A 19,804-nucleotide genomic window follows, 5' to 3' on the forward strand; every position below is an offset into this window, starting at 1 on the left:
GAGACATCGGGTTTAAGGTAATTTAGAAAGTGTCATTAACAATTAATGAAGAAAGATGAATTCCTAAATACATGAGAGTGGATATGATGAAATTGATAAACCCCAACAACATAATCATCCATATATTTCAATTCACGTGTTTTGTTTCTTCTTACCATTGATCAATCCATGCATTCACATTTACTTTTGAGTATTTGCATTTAAATCTTAATCAATCGGTTTTTAAAGTCTTAGCTAATCAACAAACCACACAACTATCTAGGTCGTGAGTCCTTTTGGAGAATGATACTTGGTCTTACCAGGTTTATTACTTGATACGATTTGGTTACACTTGCCGAGGGATTCACTAATTCAAAACTCTTTTTTCCAAGACAAGTAATTACTCAAATCAGCTCATCACAAAGAATTCAGTCAAGATGCACACATGCTTTGGTGTTCACATAATCACATATTATCCAAAAAATGCTATTCTTATGAATGATCAATTAACTAAGCATAGATGTAATCATGTGCTCATGGAATCTTTCCTCACCAGATAAAGTGTTTCACTCAAACACACAAGTGTATAAGAGGTCACTCCTTCATTCTACTATCATAATGTCACATGAATTAACTTTGCCTTTCATTTAACCACAATCAAACACATTCACAAGCAAGTATCATCACAAGGGCTTTTCTATGGCTTATAATGTGGCTGGGCTAACAAGTAAATTGGTTTTTCACAATCACAAAATCCTTGAGTTAAGTGAATCATCTAAACACAACCATTCTTCCTTCTTCCCAACTTTCTTTTGCATTGAGCCTTTCTTTTTATTTCTTTTCTTTCCTTTTTATTTTACTTTTCACATGCTTAGCTCCATCCTTTTCATATTCCCTTTTTAAACCTCCCAACAACCCCAAACTTGAACATTTATCAATACCACAAGATATCTTCAACTCAACTCAACGTAAAGTTTTTCAAAAAAGGTTTTCTATCATGTTCAAAGCTAAGGATTCAAAGGATAAAACACATTGTGCTCTCTTTTATTGGGCTAAAATCATGCATTTGGCTAATATAGGGTTACCAACAAATGGCCTTGATCATATGATACAAACAAGCAAGTGATTCAATCATAGAAACCTGGGCAAAGTCATTCATGCTTTCAAAGTAATAACAGTCATTCACAAAAACTCTGGAGTTCAAAACCTCACATGTAGGCTCATTCAACATTCCACATACACATCCTGCTTAGCATCATAATCACAATCACAACATCATGCATTTGTTCACATAGCTCGTGACCAACCACCTGTATATCAGCGTATAGTGCATGATAACAGTTGAAAAACTGTTATTTTCATGCTTAAAATTGATACTAAAAGCAACCTTTAGACTTAGAAACTAGCTTGAAATCAATGCTTTTATCTTTATTTTCAGAAATAAGAGAGCTGGACAGGTTTATGCTTGATTTGAGTGTTTTTGTGCAGGTTTTGAGGTGAATTTAGTGAAAAGAGTGAAGAAGGAGAGAAGTGACATTAGAAAAAGACAAGAAAGAGTGCAAAAAGAGAAGACGAAGGCACCGCTCAGCGGAAATTACCGCTGAGCGGCACTCAAGGAGTCACGTTGGAACCGCTGAGGGGCAAAATGGCCGCTGAGGGGAAGAAAGAAGACGCGCAACTACCGCTGAGCGGTAAATACCGCTGAGCGGCACTTTTTGGGCTTGGGCTTTTGTAATCTTTTGTAACTCTAGATTAGTATAAAAGGGCTTGCACGTCCTAGGGTTTAGGATCTTTGGCAGAAACGAGGCAAACACTCTCTCTTCCACCCCTTTGAAGGAGGATCTTGGATGCTCAGGCTACCTCTTCACCTTTATTGGGTTTATTCTTTCATTCTTTCATTATTGTTCATCTAGGTTCACCATGAATATGGTGAACTAAACCTTGTATGTTTGTTGGGGAATCAATGTAATCTCTTGAAGCTCTCATATATGGAATTTATGCTTGCATCTTAATATAAGACTTATGCTTTCTTTCATCATTAGTTAGGGTTTTTCCTCTTTGCTCAATGCTTGCATTGTTTAACTCATTCTATTGCATGATTATTGGTTTTGTCGATACGGACACGTACGGGGAAGTCTAGATCCGGGGAATTTCTCCCAATATTATACTGACAATATTATATTGGTTGTCGTTAAGCTCCTGCACTCATGAACTAATCATTAGGAATGCTAGGAATTGTATGAACTATTTGATTAGGGAGAAGCCATCTAGAATGGTACTTTAGAGAGTGGCATTAACAATGATGATTTGAATGTTGAATTCCTAAAATGTATGAGAGTGGATGAGATGAAATTGACCCCCAACAACATATTCATTCATATAATCCATTGAAAGTGTTTATCTTTTGTCTTTGCCATTGATCAAACTCCATGCATACATGTTTAGTTTTCGTCTTGCATAATATAATCCAATTATTTCGTTTGTAAGTCTTAGCTAATCAACAAACCACACAACTAAACTAGGCCGTGAGTCCTTTGGGAAGAACGATACTTGGTCTTACCAAGTTTATTACTTGAACGATTCGGTCATACTTGCCGATTGTGAAACAAGTTTGTGACATCATATTTTGGTGCTTACAAATTTGTCCATCAAGTTTTTGGCGCCGCTGCCGGGGACTCGTGGTTTAACTGGTTAATTTGTGTGATTATTGATTATCTTTGACTTTTTGAATTTCTGTTTTTATTTTTTTCTGTTTTTATTTTATTTGATTAGGTTAGATTTGATTTGATTTTATTTTATTTTATCTTTTAGATTAGGTTAGATCTTATTTTATTTTATTTGATTAGGTTAGATTAGATTTTATTTTATTAGGTTAGATTTTATTTTATTTTATCTTTTAGATTAGGTTAGATTTTTTTTTTAGATTAGGTTTTATTTGATTCTATCTTCTAAATCTTTTTATCTTGTGAATATATATCTTCTTCTATCTTTTTGTGCTAACAAATATTTCCTAGAGTTTTGTGCCTAATGTCTGCAGAATGCAATTTGGTCAAGAATTTAACTATATGGGCACTCAATTTTACCAAAGTAATCTCAACCAATGGTGGGAACCTCACTCAAGCATGGATCAAAGCCAATTTTGGCAAGCTGCCGGACAATTTGAGAACCAACCACAACAACAATGGCAGCAAAAATCCTCTCTATCAGAAAGTTTGGAGGACACCCTTCAACGATTTTTGAAAAGTTCCGACTCTACTCAGAAAAGCATTGAAGAATCATGTAAAAGGATGGAGATGCACTTTCGTTACATTAGTCAGAGATTGGATGATGAGGTTAATACTGAAGTTAACCTTAAGGAGGAAGGGCAAACCAATGTCACTGAAAGTGACAAGATTCTTGATGAGAAAAGAATAGAGGGAGATGCGGAAAAGATAGAGAGAAAAGAGAAAGAAGAGTTGAGTGAGAAAGATAAAGATGAAGAAAAAGAAAAAGAAGTGGTTGAGAGAGAAGAGAGAAAGAAGATTTGTGTGAAAATAAAGAAGTTGAAAAGAAAAAGAAAAGGGAAGAAAAAAATAAAAGAAAAGAAAAAGAGAAAATTGAGGGAGAAAAAAAGGAAGAAAAAGAAGATCAGAGGAAAGAAGAAGAAATCATATGAAAAATCACATCCTCATCTAAAGAAGAATCATAGGAAGGAAAAGAAGTTCAAGTGCTTTATGGAAATCTTCAAGAAATTGGAGATTAAAGTTCCTATGATTGAGACACTGCAACAGGTTCCTGGCTTGATCAAATTTCTGAAGAAGTTCAGTAGAAAGAAGAAAAAGAAGAAGGAACTTGAGCTTGGGTCAAGCTAGTGACGTTAAAAGAGCGCTTGCTGGGAGGCAACCCAGTGATTGACAGACTTTTGATTTTATTTTGGTTTTGTAATTTTTAAGTTGTGGACTTTATTTTGTAACTATTTTGTTGGAGATAGCATCTACTGAAGGATGCTAGGTGGTTAAGTATCTACTGAAGGATACTATGTTGTAACACCTACTGATGGGTGTTGGTAAGAAATTATGCACCTACTGATGGGTGCTGGTAAGTTTGAAACACCTACTGATGGGTGTTGGTGGATTTTGGGTCAGGCTCGTGACGTTAAACAATCGCTACCTGGGAGGCAACCCAGTTGATTGTTTGTTTGTTTATTTTTAGTTTTTGCATAAGCATTTTTAACATTGAATTGCAGGGAACCTATGAGGGACATGTAGGGAAGGCACGTAGGTCAAGAAAAGAAGGAGAAGGGCACATCACGAAAGTGCCGCTGAGCGGCAATTACCGCTGAGCGGTACTATCGCAAAGGGGCTTAAGTTCCCCTTAGCGGAACCCGAGCCCATTGGGGTATTTTTAAACCCTAAGCTGCGCGTTTTTACATTCTTTCAAGCCCTTCTCTGCACAAACACTTCCACATATCTTCTCTTAGGTTTTGCACATCTTTTTACTCTTCCCTCTTAGAAAAATTTCTCTTCCACTCACTTTTACACTAGTGTGCCATCAAAGTTTGGGGTTGGAAGAGAGCATTCTAGTTTGGAAGCATTCTCATATCATCTAGCATCTCCACCCAAGTAAGTAAAATGCATTTGGTTCATTCTAGGGTTCTTGAATTTGAATGTGATTGTCAAAGCATGAATATTTAGGGATTTTGATTTCTATGCATGATTTGGTGATATACTTGATATTTGAACCGATTAAACTGCTTGATTATGAACTGGAAAACTGAAAGTTGCATTTGGGTGGAGTTAGGATAGTTTTAAAACGAGATTTGCAAAAATCTGCAGGTCACCGCTGAGCGGCAATTACCGCTGAGCGGCACTCTGCCAGATTTGATTTTTCTGGTTTGTTGCGTGGTACTGGTGGCGCTGAGGGGAAATTCTGGCCTCAGCGGTGGTTTAAGCTTCAAAAGGAGTTGTGTTCTGTGTTTTACTAATGATTAACATCATGTTCTGTGGTTTTGGTTTGTGTTTTGAATGCAGGAATGGCATCCTCTTCAGGAAAGAGATTGAAAACCATGGCAACTAAGAGGAAAGAAAAGGAACCAGAGCAACCCCACTCTAGTAGGTTCCTCTCTAGGAAACATGAGAAGCACTTTAGGGTGGTTCAGGACAGGAGACTTCTAATGGAGAGAAAGGTTGGAATGATACCTAACTTTGCTCCTCAATTTGGAGAGCAAGTGTTAGGGAATGATTGGGGAAAGTTAGCCACTTATCCAGCACCTGCCAACATAGCTGTGGTCAAGGAATTCTACACCAATGCAAAGAAGATTGGTAATCATCCAGCTGAGAATTATTTGGGCTATGTCAGAGGCCATGCTATCAGGTTTGATCCTGATTCTATCAACAACTTCCTGGATACTGTGTGGGCTGGTGAGCAATGTCAGTTTGCTCTTAGCATGGAGGAAGGTGCTGACTTTGAGGATGTTGAGAGAGTACTGTGTATACCTGGAGGACACTTCCAAAGGAATAGATCTGGTGCGGTGGTTAACATAAGGAGGACAGATTTGACTCCTCTTGCAAAGTATTGGATGGCATTTTCTCATGCCAACATCCAGCCATGTTCACATGTGTCAGATATTACTCTCAGCAGGGCACTATTCATCTACTGTGCTATCAGAAACTTGAATGTCAATATTGGGCAGGTGATAGCTGATGAGATCAGTGTATGTGCCAACACCTCAAACAACAAAGCACCACTAGGACATCCTTCTTTGATCACTCACCTTTGCAAGCAAGCTGGGGTGGACACTTCTGTTCCACCATTTGAGAGGCCAAGAAAAGCTATAGATGAGGCCTATTACAGACAGTACTGTGGAAGTGAGGAGGCAGCTCAGCCAGTTCCACCACGCCAGGCTCGTAGAGGGCCAGCACAGAGCCGGACGTCTGCGGATACACATGAAGCAGAACCATTCCAGATGAGGGACATGTATATGTCTCTTATAGGTGCTCAGTTGCAGTCCATTCACAGAGGGCAGGTGGCCACTGCTGAGATGATAGTGGGGATGTATGATAATCCTCCAGCCCACAGGTGGACTATGGATGAATTCCATAATGTTGTAGCTTGGCCAGAAGAACCAGTATATGGAGGAGGAGCTGAAGCAGCTGAAGCTTCAGCTAGAGATATAGAAGAAGATGAAGATGAGGAGGAGGATGCATTTGATGATGATGATGATGAAGAGGAGGAAGAAGATACAGAGGACAGCTCAGACTGATGAGGAGCTGAGATAGCATTTACTGATGAATGCTATCATATGATTATGCTTTTGCGGTTTAAGTTTTCTGAACTTATTTGTTTTTGTTTTTAGATTAGGGTTGATGTACTCTATTGAAACCTGGTTTATTATGATGGTTTGCTATTAACTGTGATTGTGTGATAAGTACTGCTTGATGATGCTTATTGATTGATTGATGTGCACATTAAATGCTTATACAGGTGATTCACAAGCTTTGTGAACAAATGCAGGATATCATGATTGTGATTGTGAAATTAAGCAGGATGTGTATGTCAAATGTGAATGAGCTTATATGTGAGGTTTTGAGCTCCAGAGTTTTTGGTATGATTGAATGCTATTACTTTGAAAGCATGAATGACTTTGCCCAGGTTTTCTATGATTGAATCAATTGCTTGTTTTGCATCATATGATCAAGGCCGTGTTGTTGAAACCCTTTTTATTGGCCAAATACATAAAATTAGCCCACTAAAAGAGAACACTTTGTGTTCTATCCTTTGAACCCTTAGCCTTGAACATACACTGAAACCCTTGATTGAAAATCTTTACCTTGAGTTAAGTAGAAGATCTTGTGTGGTATTGTTAAATGTTCAAGTTTGGGGTTGTTGGGAAAACATGAAAAAGGAAAAGCATTGAGCTAAGAGCTAAAAAGTAAGAATATGCAAAGAAAAAGAAAAGAAAAGAAAAAGAAGCAAAGCTCAATGCAAATGCAAAGGCAAAAGAAAGTTGGGAATGAATAAGATGATTGTGTTATTATGATTCTCTTAACTCAAGGATTTTGTGATCCAGAAAAACCAATTTTCTTGTTAGCCCAGCCACATTATAAGCCATTGAAAAGTCCTTGTGATGATGCATGCTTGTGAATGTTTTTGATTGTGGTAAAATGAAAGGCAAAGTTGATTCATGTGACATTGTGATAGTAGAGTGAATGAGTGATTACCTCTTATACACTTGAGTGTGAGTGAAACACTTTACCTAGTGAGGAAATATTCCATAAGCACATGAACATCCATGCTTAATTGATTGATCATTTATGAAAAATAGCATTTGTTGGAATTTAAATGACTTTGTGAACACTAAAGCATGTGCACATCTTGATTGAATCTTGGTCATAAATTTGAGTGAAGCTGTTACTTATCTTGAGAAAAGGATTTTGAATGAGTGAACCATCATATGAATTGGTTGGAGATGGAGTTACATTTTGTTTGCTTGAGGACAAGCAAAGTTCTAAGTTTGGGGTTGTGATAACAGTTGAAAAACTGTTATTTTCATGCTTAAAATTGATACTAAAAGCAACCTTTAGACTTAGAAACTAGCTTGAAATCAATGCTTTTATCTTTATTTTCAGAAATAAGAGAGCTGGACAGGTTTATGCTTGATTTGAGTGTTTTTGTGCAGGTTTTGAGGTGAATTTAGTGAAAAGAGTGAAGAAGGAGAGAAGTGACATTAGAAAAAGACAAGAAAGAGTGCAAAAAGAGAAGACGAAGGCACCGCTCAGCAGAAATTACCGCTGAGCGGCACTCAAGGAGTCACGTTGGAACCGCTGAGGGGCAAAATGGCCGCTGAGGGGAAGAAAGAAGACGCGCAACTACCGCTGAGCGGTAAATACCGCTGAGCGGCACTTTTTGGGCTTGGGCTTTTGTAATCTTTTGTAACTCTAGATTAGTATAAAAGGGCTTGCACGTCCTAGGGTTTAGGATCTTTGGCAGAAACGAGGCAAACACTCTCTCTTCCACCCCTTTGAAGGAGGATCTTGGATGCTCAGGCTACCTCTTCACCTTTATTGGGTTTATTCTTTCATTCTTTCATTATTGTTCATCTAGGTTCACCATGAATATGGTGAACTAAACCTTGTATGTTTGTTGGGGAATCAATGTAATCTCTTGAAGCTCTCATATATGGAATTTATGCTTGCATCTTAATATAAGACTTATGCTTTCTTTCATCATTAGTTAGGGTTTTTCCTCTTTGCTCAATGCTTGCATTGTTTAACTCATTCTATTGCATGATTATTGGTTTTGTCGATACGGACACGTACGGGGAAGTCTAGATCTGGGGAATTTCTCCCAATATTATACTGACAATATTATATTGGTTGTCGTTAAGCTCCTGCACTCATGAACTAATCATTAGGAATGCTAGGAATTGTATGAACTATTTGATTAGGGAGAAGCCATCTAGAATGGTACTTTAGAGAGTGGCATTAACAATGATGATTTGAATGTTGAATTCCTAAAATGTATGAGAGTGGATGAGATGAAATTGACCCCCAACAACATATTCATTCATATAATCCATTGAAAGTGTTTATCTTTTGTCTTTGCCATTGATCAAACTCCATGCATACATGTTTAGTTTTCGTCTTGCATAATATAATCCAATTATTTCGTTTGTAAGTCTTAGCTAATCAACAAACCACACAACTAAACTAGGCCGTGAGTCCTTTGGGAAGAACGATACTTGGTCTTACCAAGTTTATTACTTGAACGATTCGGTCATACTTGCCGATTGTGAAACAAGTTTGTGACATCATATTTTGGTGCTTACAAATTTGTCCATCAGTGCACAATCTCAACATCAATCAATATCCAAGCATCATCAAGAAATACTCATCATGCATAAATCACAGGCAAACCATCATAGCAGATAAAGTTTCAAACTGAGTACATTACAACCTATTCTAATAACAGAAGCAAATAAGTTCAACCGTACAAAACAAAAGATAAAAAATCCTACTCTAGAGGTGATAGCATCCATCAGTAGATGCTATCTCAGCTCCTCATCAACCCATGCTGCCATCTAAATCTTCCTCCTCTCCACCATCTTCAGCATCTTCAAACTCATCATCATCATCCATAGCTAGAGCTTTAGCTGCTCCAGCTCCCCTGCCTTGGGCTTGCTCCTTTGGCCACGCCACCACATTATGAAACTCATCCATGGTCCACCTATGTGCTGGGGGTGTATCATACATCCCAATAATCATCTCAGCTGTGGCCACCTGCCCTTTGTGAATGGATTGCATCCTAGCATCTATAAGAGACATATACATGTCCCTACTCTGAAATGGCTCTGCCAAATGAGGCTCTGCAGATGCTTGGCCCTATGGTGGTTCTCTCCCTCTACGAGGACGACATGGTGGTACTGGCTGAGCTGCCTCATCACCTCCACAATATTGTCTGTAATAGGCCTCATCAATAGCTTTCCTAGGCCTCTCAAATGGTGGTGCAGAGATATTCACCCCAGCTAGCTCACATAGGTGTGTAATCAAAGAGGGATGCACCAAGGGTGCTTTGTTGTTCATAGTGTTGGCATACACCTGTATCTCATTAGCTATGATCTGGCCAATGTTAATGCTCATCCCTCTTAGCACACAGAACAAAAGAAGCGCCTTGTTGACAGTAATATCCGAGACGTGTGAACACAGTTGGATGGTGGCATAAGAAAATGCCATCCAATACTTTGCTAGAGGAGTCAGATCAGCTCTCCTGATGTTCAGAACTGCACCATTCCTGTTTCTCTGAAAGTGCCCTCCAGGCACACATAACACACTCTCCACATCACCAAAGTCCGCTCCTTCTTCCATATTTAGAGCACACTGACACTGCTCACCAGCCCATGCAGTATCTAAAAATTTGTTAATGGAATCAGGGTCATACCGAATGACGTGTCCTCTAACATAGCTCAAATAATCCTCAGTAGCATGATCACCCAACCTCCTTGCGTTGGTGTAGAATTCTTTCACCACTGTTATGTTAGCTGGTGCAGGGTAAGTGGCTAGCTTCCCCCAGTTCATGTTCTCCAATTGCTCTCCAAACTGTGGAGCAAAATCAGGTATCAGTCTAACCTTTCTTTCCATTAATAGCCTCCTATCTTGGACAACATTGAAGTGGTGCTCATGCTTGCGGGAAAGGAACTTGTTGGAGTAGGAGCGGTCTGGTTCCTTATCCTTCCTCCTTGATCCCAAAGTCTTGATCCTCTTGCCCGATGAGGAGGCCATCCCTACATCAAACACAATTTCCAAAACCACAAGAAACATCATTAAGCATTAGTAAACCACAAACAACACCCTAAAACCATTCCTATCATCGCTGATGGCAAACACAGCCCCTCAGCGCAATCTGTACATCAAGCCAGCAGCTAAAACAAGCTTAAAAACCACTCTGCAGGAATCGCTCTCATGGGAAATTTTCGCTAAGCGACGATTCTGCAGATTTTTTTAAAAATGCCCAAAACATGTTCTAATCTCCACCCACATGCAATCTTTGTAGTTCCAGACAAAAAAATCAAGCATTTTAATCGGTTCAAAGAGCAATTAATTCATATAATCATGCATAAAAATAAAAATCCCTAAAGAATCACGCTTAGACAACCATGTTCATATCAACCCATGCTTTCAAAAACCCCAGAATGTAAAATTCTTATACTTACTTGGGTGGAGATGCTAGATGAGTGAAAAATGCTCTAAGAAAGTGAAGAAATCAGCCCCGAACAACAATGCTCTCACCAAACCCCCAAACTTTAGTGGAAACTTGGTGCAAAAGTGTTTGAAGAGAGATTTTGTGAAGGGGGAAGAAGGGAAAAGTGAAGAGAACTCTTTGGAGAGTGCTTGAGAGTGTGTGGGAAGAGGGAGATCTGAAAGTGGAAGCAAAGCCACGCCCTAGGGTATAAAAATAACCTAATGGGCCTAATCCCGCTGAGCCCAATTAAAACAAAACAGTCCACCCAAATTTGCAGCAGTCGCGCTCAGCGATAATTACCGCTGAGCGGTATTTGCGGCACCAACTCTCCTTCTTCCTAGCTTGCCCTAGGTGTCCTATACCCATGCCTCTCACTCCCCCCATGCATTTAGGTTCTCACACCACTCATACATTCTCAATCCCTAAAATTCAACTAGAGAAAAATAAAAACAAATAAAGATAAAGTCAATCAACTGGGTTGTCTCCCAGGTAGCGCTTGTTTAACGTCACGAGCCTGATCCAAAATCCTCCAGCACCCTTCAGTAAGTGCAAATCTTTCTTACCAACACCCATCAGTAGGTGCCTGCTAACCTAGTATCCTTCAGTAGATACTTAACCACCTAGCATCCATTAGTATATGTTATACCATACAATCTCAAAACAATATAAATCAATGTCCCAAAGTTTATAAAACTACATCACCAAAATAACAAAATTAAGGAAATTAATGTTCTCAAATCACTAGGGTGCCTCCCAGTAAGTTCTCTTTTAACGTCATTCGTTTGACCCAATAAAGGTCAAGTTCCATCTTCAATGTTGGTGTTCTCCTTTTTGGATATTCTTTTTTTTTCTTTTTTGTTGAATTTCTTTAGGAATTTGATAAAACCAGGAAACTGTTTCAATGTCTCAATCATAGGAACTTTAATCTTCAATTTCTTGAAGATTTCCATAAAGCGCTCAAATTCCTTCTCCTCCCTATGATACTTCTTTGGATGAGGAAGGGGTTTTTCATATGATTCTTTCTCTTTTCTTCTCGTCCTCTTTTTCTTTTCTCTCACTTTCTTTTTCCCTTCTCTTTTTCCACTCACTTTCTTCAACTTCACCCAAATTTTCTTTCTCTTTTTTCTCTCAACCACTTCTCTTTCTTTCTCTACATCTTTATCTTTTTCACTCAACTCTTCTTTTTCTTTTCTCTCTATCTTTTTCTCATCTAAAGTCTTATCACTTCCAGTGATAATGGCTTGACATTACTCCCTAGGATTAACATCAGTATCAACCCCAAAATCTTCCAATCTCTCAATTAAGTGACCAATATGCATCTCCATCCTTTTGAATGTTGCTTTAGTGCTTTTCTGAGTGGAGATGGACTCTTGCATAAACTGTTGAAAGGCGTCATCCATCTTTGTCATTCTTTTTAATAGAGAACTTTGTTGCTGGCATTGTTGTTGTGGTTGGTTCTCAAATTTTCCGGCAGCTTGCCAAAATTTACTTTGATCCATGCTTGAGTGAGGTTTCCTCCAGTGGTTGAGATTACCTTGGTAGAATTGAGTGCCCATTAAGTGAAATTCTTGTCCGAATTGCATCCTCCAAGCATTAGGCACAAAACCCTAGAAAACATGTTAGCATAAGAACAAAAAGATAAAAAAAAATGATAAAAAGATAAAAAGAAAAAATATAATGATAAAAAGATAAAAATCAAGTCAAAACTAATCAATAATCTCACAAATAGAATTGTTAAACCATGAGTCCCCGACAACGATGCCAAAAACTTGGTAACCCTCGGCAAGTGTATCGAATCGTATCAAGTAATAATAAAATGGTAAGACCAAGTATCGTTTCCCAAAGGACTCACGGCCTAAACAGTTATGTGATTTGTTGATTATCTTAGACTTGTAACCGAAAATATTGTTGTTGAACTAGGAAAAATAAACATGAATGCAAAGTTTAAAACAAAGGACTTGAAAGATGCAAAAACAGTTGATGTATAATATGAATGATTATGTTGTTGGGGTTCCGATTCATCCTATCCACTCTCATGTATTCAAGAATTCATCTTTCTTCATTAATGTTAATGCCACTTTCTAATTTACCTTAAACCCGATGTCTCGATGAAGAAAGCCTAGTCCTAATCACTAGTTTACAATGTCTTGTCTCCCTAGCAATTATTCATGCATTACATTCGCAGAAAAGCTTAAAGGCCACCAATCCTCCTATCCCTATGTCTAGGAAATATTGCTCTTAGGAGAATTTATTCAGTTCTAGATTTACTTATATGTGTCCATACAAATAACATCAATGATCATGCAATTGAATGAGTTAAACAAAGCATCCATAGAGTATAGAAGAAAAACCCTAACAATTAATGAAAGAAAGCATATAGAATATAGAACCAATTCAATACATGAGAGTTTCAAAGGATTACATCGGTTCCCCAACAACAATGAAGGTTTAGTTCACAATAATCATGGTGAAACTAGATGAAAAACAATGAAAGAATGAAAGATAGAACCCTAGAAGTTGAAGAATAGAGCTTGAGCATCCAAAATCCTCCTCCAAGGGGTGAAGAAAGTGTGATTTCGCCTCTTTCTGTCCAAAGATACTAACCCTAATTCGGCTAATCCCTTATATAGATTCCTAAAAATTACAAAAAATAGGCCCAAGCCCAAACTAAATGGCGCTCAGCGATAATTAGTGCTCAGCAGTAAGTGCTGTTCTTCTATTTTGACACTCAGTTGTAGTTTTGCCCCTCAACGGTGACTACGAGACTTCAGAGTACCGCTCAGCGATTAAAGTGGCGTTGAGCGGTAACTACGGCTCTTCTTTTGTTCACTTTTCCTTCATTTTCTGAGTCCAACTCCTGGCTACTTCACTTCTTTCATTCAATTCATCTTAAAACCTGCCAAAACAAGGAAAACCAAGCATAAAACCTATCCAACTCTCTTATTTCCAAAACATAAGCAAAAACATGATTTCAAGCTAATTTCTAAGTCATAAAGGTTGTTTTTAAAGTCAAAATTAAGTAAAAAAATAACAGTTTTTCAACTGTTATCAATTCCCAACATCATCATGAATAACACCATAAGCCTCCACAATACCATAACTTCATAGTGAAAATAATCAGTCACACTCATGTACCCTACCACACAAACCTATAGCCTTCCCTATAGGTCCCCTGTAGGCTCCCCTACAAGTCTGCTCGAGTACTCCCGTCATCTGGCTAAGGAACATGTTTCCTGCCACACAAAGATAGGGCAAACACCATTACCCCATACAAAGAAGGTTCAATACCCGAACACTCCTTTTTCACACACAAGACCAAAGGGAGCCACTATCTCGTATCCGACGATCGATAGTCTCATGTTTTACTTGGTACAACAAGTGGACCTATCTCCCACTCTTATGCTCTTCAACCACGCACTCTGGTGCAACTCCAACACTCACCCACTTCAATCATCAATCAAAATTCATCGTATACTTAAATACAACAACTATTCTCATTCTCTACCTAACATTATTCATTCATCATTATCTATTATTGAAAGTCTGGTTAAAAACCCAATGTAGTCAACATGAACTTCTCGTGGGTTTCCACGCCAATAATAGATAACAAAACAAATAATCAAATATCAATCCAAAAATAATAAATCATTTACTATTTTAATTAATCAATAAAATATCATTTCTTTTCCTTTTTGAACCAAATTAATTTCTATTTCTTATTATATTTTTCATTCATTTGATTTCCAATTAATTTTAAATCTCATTACTATCTCATTTTTATTTTCCAATTATAAGTTTAGATAAACCTTATTTTAAAATCTTCTTATCTTATTTTTTTATTTAAATTTTTCTTAACTTATTTTTTTATTATCATTTTTGCCTTCGCTTGCTAATTCAGTGTCCAACCAAAAATTCATCCAATTATGGACTTGTTAGTCCAATTAAACTCTTATTATTATAATTATTATTATTATTATTTTGTTTTTAATTATTTTATTTAAGCTTGTTGTTAACACTTCGGCAAGTGTATCGAATCGTATCAAGTAATAATAAATGGTAAGACCAAATATCGCTTCCCAAGAGACTCACGACACTAAACAGTTATGTGATTACCCAACTAATTAAGACTCTAAAGAATAAATTTTGGGGTTTTTGAATGCAAATGCAATAAAAATAAACATGAATGCAATTTGATCAATTGAGGCTAAACACAAGAATGAATGAATGAAGTTAAAGATATTGATTTGGGTTTTAGATTTGACCTAGTTTACTCTCATGCATATATGGATTCGTCTTCTTCATTAATGTTAATGTCACTTTCTAATTTACCTTAAACCCGATGTCTCGGTGAAGAAAGCCTAATTCTAATTACTAGTTCCCAATGTCTTGTCTCCCTAGCAATTAATCATGCATTACATTCGCACAGAAGCTTAAAGGCAACCAACCCTCATATCCCTATGTCTAGGCAACACTGCTTTTGGGAGAGATTCCCCAAATCTAGATTTCCCCGTATGTGTCCATATCGACAAAATCAATGATCATGCAATTGAATGAGTTAAAAAAAGCATGCATAGAGTGTAGAGGAAAAACCCTAATAATTAATGAAGTAAAGCATATATAATCAAGAATCAATTCAATACATGAGAGTTTACAAACGTTACATCAATCCCCAACAACAATGGAGGTTTAGTTCACCATAGACATGGTGAAACTAGATGAACAATGGAATGAAAGGATGAAAGAGATAGACAAACCCTAGAAAGAGAAGAGGAGAGCTATCACCATCCCCAAATGTACCCCCAAGGGGTGAAAGATTTGTTTCTGTGCTCATGTCATCAAAAGATACAATCCTTAGGACGTCCAAGTCCTTAAATAGACCAGAAAAATAACAGAAAACGAGTCCCAGCCCAAAATATATCAGAAATATAACAGAAAATGGGTCCAAGCCCACGAAACTGGCGCTCAGCACAAAACTGGCGTTCAGCGCTACTTTTCTACACTCTGATTGACTTTTTTGCACTGGTTGACTTTTCTGCATTCTGGTTGACTTTTCTACATTCTGGTTGACTTTTGCATTCCAACTATTTGGTACTTTAAGTCTTCTTTCAAATCATTCAATTACCCTACAAAATCAAGGGAATTCAGTGATAAAATCATCAAGTAGAACCTCAACTCTCTTATTCAAAAACTAAAGCAAAAACATGAGTTCAAGCAAGCTTCTAAGTCAAGATGGGTGTTTTTAATATCAAAATTAAGTATAAAAATAACGGTTTTTCAACCGTTATCACAACCCCAAACTTGAAACTTTGCTTGTCCTCAAGCAAAATGTAACTTGGCTTAAACAAAATACTCATACTACAATGGTCTAGCACACTAAAAATTTTTTTTCTCTTAGGACAAGTAAATCAGTCATGAATGCTCATCATAGAAAGATTAGTCAAGATATAATGATGCTTTAGCCAATAAAGGTTCAAGGTGATCACATAATCAAGACATACACAATACATGCAAACCTCATGAATAATTAACTAACCAAGCAATAATGTTATCATATAGTGTATGGAACATTTCCTCACCAAAGACAGTGACGGAAACCCATTTAGGGCAGTCCATTCAAAGCAGTATCAACTTAAGCTAAGGCTAAGAAAGGACAGTGAAGAAGGACTGTTAAAGACTCTTTCTTAATTTTCTTTCTCTAAGTCTTAGTAGGATTCTCTTTAATATGTTTATATGTGTTTTGTAGGGTCTAATAAAGCTAGGAGATCATGGATCAACTAGCCAAGAAACTTGATAAATCAAGAAGCAAGGAAACATCAAGAATGAAGAAGCAAGCCAAATCTTCACTTAGAGGAATGTTGGAATCTTCACTTGGATGCATAGTAAGCTCCTTTGGAAGCCCACATGAGTCACATTCCAACTAGCAGCTTGGTTGAAGTTGAAGAAAGCCTAGTGCTCAGCAGATGAGGGTTTGTGCCCAGTGTCAATAAATGCACCAGTTTCCACACACGTTTCTTCACCACCTTCTTGTTTGATAGGCCATGTAGCCACTCACGTTTTCTTTCCACTTGCACTGTTGGCCCTTGCATCATAACTAACGTAGCTAAGTGTAGGCGTGAACCAGGAGCTTTGTTTCTCCTTTAAATACCCTTCTCCATTGCTTGTAACCGGGACCTTTGATTTGAATGAAGAATTGTTTTCTGTTGATGATGTCCAGAACTTTCTTCTTATTGAAGGTCACCGAGAGAGAGCTTGAGAGTTTCCTTTAGCCTCTCTCCCTAGCTAGGCTTTCATTCCTAGCATTCCTCTACACCATCCGCATCATATTTCAGCACCTAAACCTCTGCCTTCATTCTATTTTTTCCATCACCACTTCATCTATTTCTCATTACCGAACCACTGTTCAATTCAATCTTCCTCTACTTCAACCTTATCTTCATCACCGAATCATCCATTCTCCTTCAATCTAGCCACCGAACACCGTTGGAAGAGCGGGTTTCAGAGTTTATGCTTTCTCTGGTCATCATCATAATTCATCTTCTTCCGCTGCAACAAAATGATGCTTATCCTCCTTTCCAAATCAGATTTCAGAAGTTCCTAGAAGAAGTTCCATTGATTCCATCTCCCACCAGAATCAGCTGGATCCTTCTTCCATTAAGTGGTATCAGAGCTTAGGTCGTCCACGCACCAAGAGCTAAGTTATTCCTCCATCTTTGCACTCCATTTCTGCATTCTCTTGTGCTTTCTGTTTCAGATTTCCAGTTTCTGTTTTGAGTATTTTTGTTGCTTCTGTTTTACTTTTTCCAGTCATTCAATTTTAGTTTCCTTTGTGTGCTTATATTGTCCTTTCATTTTAATCGGTGAAACCTTTTTGTTTGGGTCATTTCCAGCTTTACATTTCAATTCTGTATTGTTTTAAGTCTTGTGCAATTTACTGTTGCAGTATTATTTCTGTCTCTGTTCAGTTTTCTTTTCTGCTGGATTATTTCGTTTTAATTGATTTGCAAGTGCTAAACAAGCTGTATATATACCCAATAAGGCAATGAAGACTTGATCTAGCTTGGGTTATACAAGCTGAAGCATCAAAATGCAAATCTGATTTGTTTTCCATTGTGAATTCTGATACAGAATTTAAATCTGGTGCTAAATTTCTAAAACTGTTTCAGTGGTTTTCTTTTGATTCTGGAGCTTGGTACAACATTTGTGATGTTGTTGAATGTGTCTTAAGGTATAACAAACCAAAACAAGCACTAAAATGCAATATGCATAGTGTGGTTGCTCAAAATCCTTAACCATTCACCATTTCAGCTTGAACTTCTAGCTTTTCACCGTGCTAATATACTTGATTTGGTCTAATCTGAGTTTGGTCATGCTAAGCATATTAAATATAGCTTGGATCTGTGTTTTTACACTTCTTAGAGTCATTTCCTTTGCTGTCCAGTTTTTGAATCCATGAAAAACTAAAATTGGTTGGATAATTGATGGTTTTTGCTGCATAATTTGGCCATAGCAAGGGTGATTTTTGAATCCTGCTTTTTCTGTGCTTTTGGAAAGCTTGAGCAAGTCTAAATGAATGTTTGAAAGTTGTTAATACTGCTCATTTGGTCAAAAATGAATTTATATGCAGATTGGATATTTAAACCATTATTTTTGAGTTAAAAATGGAAGTGGATCAGTGATTCTGAATATTAATCATTGTTTCAGCTGTTTAAGAGTTTAAACATGTTTAATATCACCAAGAAAAGTTGTTTGAACATTCATCAAAGTTGCTGAATCACTGCCACTCATTTTGGGTTCCAAAACCACCATTTTAGTTCATTTTTCTAGTGCAGTTTCTGTTTTTCCAGCCACTGTTTTGGTAATTTTAGTGTAAAATTCATTGCTGGATTGTGAAAAAGCTGGTTCAATGTTTAAAAATGAAAGTAAATGATCAAAATAAGCCATATCAAGTGTTAAAAAGCTTGCAGAACCGTGTAATCCAGTTTCAAGCAGTTAAAACCCCAAAACACAAAATCTGATTCTCTTTGGGGCATTTCATCAAACAGTTTCGGAAAATATCAAACAGTTTGGTTTGACCTTGATTTCAACCTGCATTTTGGCTTTTCTTGCTTTATTAATCTACTCTAGAGCTTTGTTAGGATCTATTTGCAGTGCCTCCTTTATTAATAACCTTAATTACTTGTTTGTCTTTAAATTGAAAATCTGGTTTTGGCCATAATAAGTCAGTTCTATTCCAGCCTTACTTTCTGATTTCTGGTCCTGTTTAGATGCTTATTGGTGCAGATTTTGTGCTAGGGTGATTGCTCATGCTACTGGTAGCATCTTGAGGGGTGGAAACTCATATAGCTCTTGATCCAAGTGCCTCCACAGCAAGGAAAAATAGCTTCCTGGAACATCATTCTACAGTGAGAAAAAGAGTGAAAATTTGGCAACTCCACTAGCCAAATTTTGAGACACAAGCCAAACAGTTGAGTGATGGTGAGATTGAGTGTATATCATCCAAAATAAATTTGTCAGTGGAGTGAAAATACCCTGAAAATGTCCAGAAAGTGAGATTTGAGTGGATGCACATGAAGCCAAAATACTTGGCCGAGAGGAAAATCTTGTTTTAGCTTCCAATGCTGAAAAGTCCAATTTCTTAAATCTGATTTGTACTATTCAATATGTCTACACAGTTTTTGTTTTGAAAATGCAATGCCAATGATCAAAAAGATTTTTGAAACACCTTATTGAACTGGTTTTTCCAATTGAAGTTGCAAATTTCAGTCTATCCAAACTGCTCAAAACAGATTTCATCACACTTGACCAATTGGGTTTTCTGGTTTTACTGGTGCTACTATATATTTTGACCAGCTTGGTTCATTATTGGTGATCAATTAGAACAAACAATTTTCTCATTTCAAGTTGATTGACACTAATGAACTGAGTCTTTTGCTGCCTGAGTAAACTTGATTTTGGAAAGCTGTAGTATATTTGCTGGTTATGGTGTGTAACAGTGCAGGTTTCTTTGAACTGAAAGAAGAAAGCAGAACAGATTGAACCTTCAACACCTAGAACAGTTGAACAACGTCTACTTAAAATGCAGTTTCATATGACCATTGAACTAGGCAAT

Source organism: Vigna angularis, chromosome 7 (genome assembly GCF_016808095.1).
Source record: "Vigna angularis cultivar LongXiaoDou No.4 chromosome 7, ASM1680809v1, whole genome shotgun sequence".
In the NCBI taxonomy this organism is placed as follows: domain Eukaryota; kingdom Viridiplantae; phylum Streptophyta; class Magnoliopsida; order Fabales; family Fabaceae; genus Vigna; species Vigna angularis.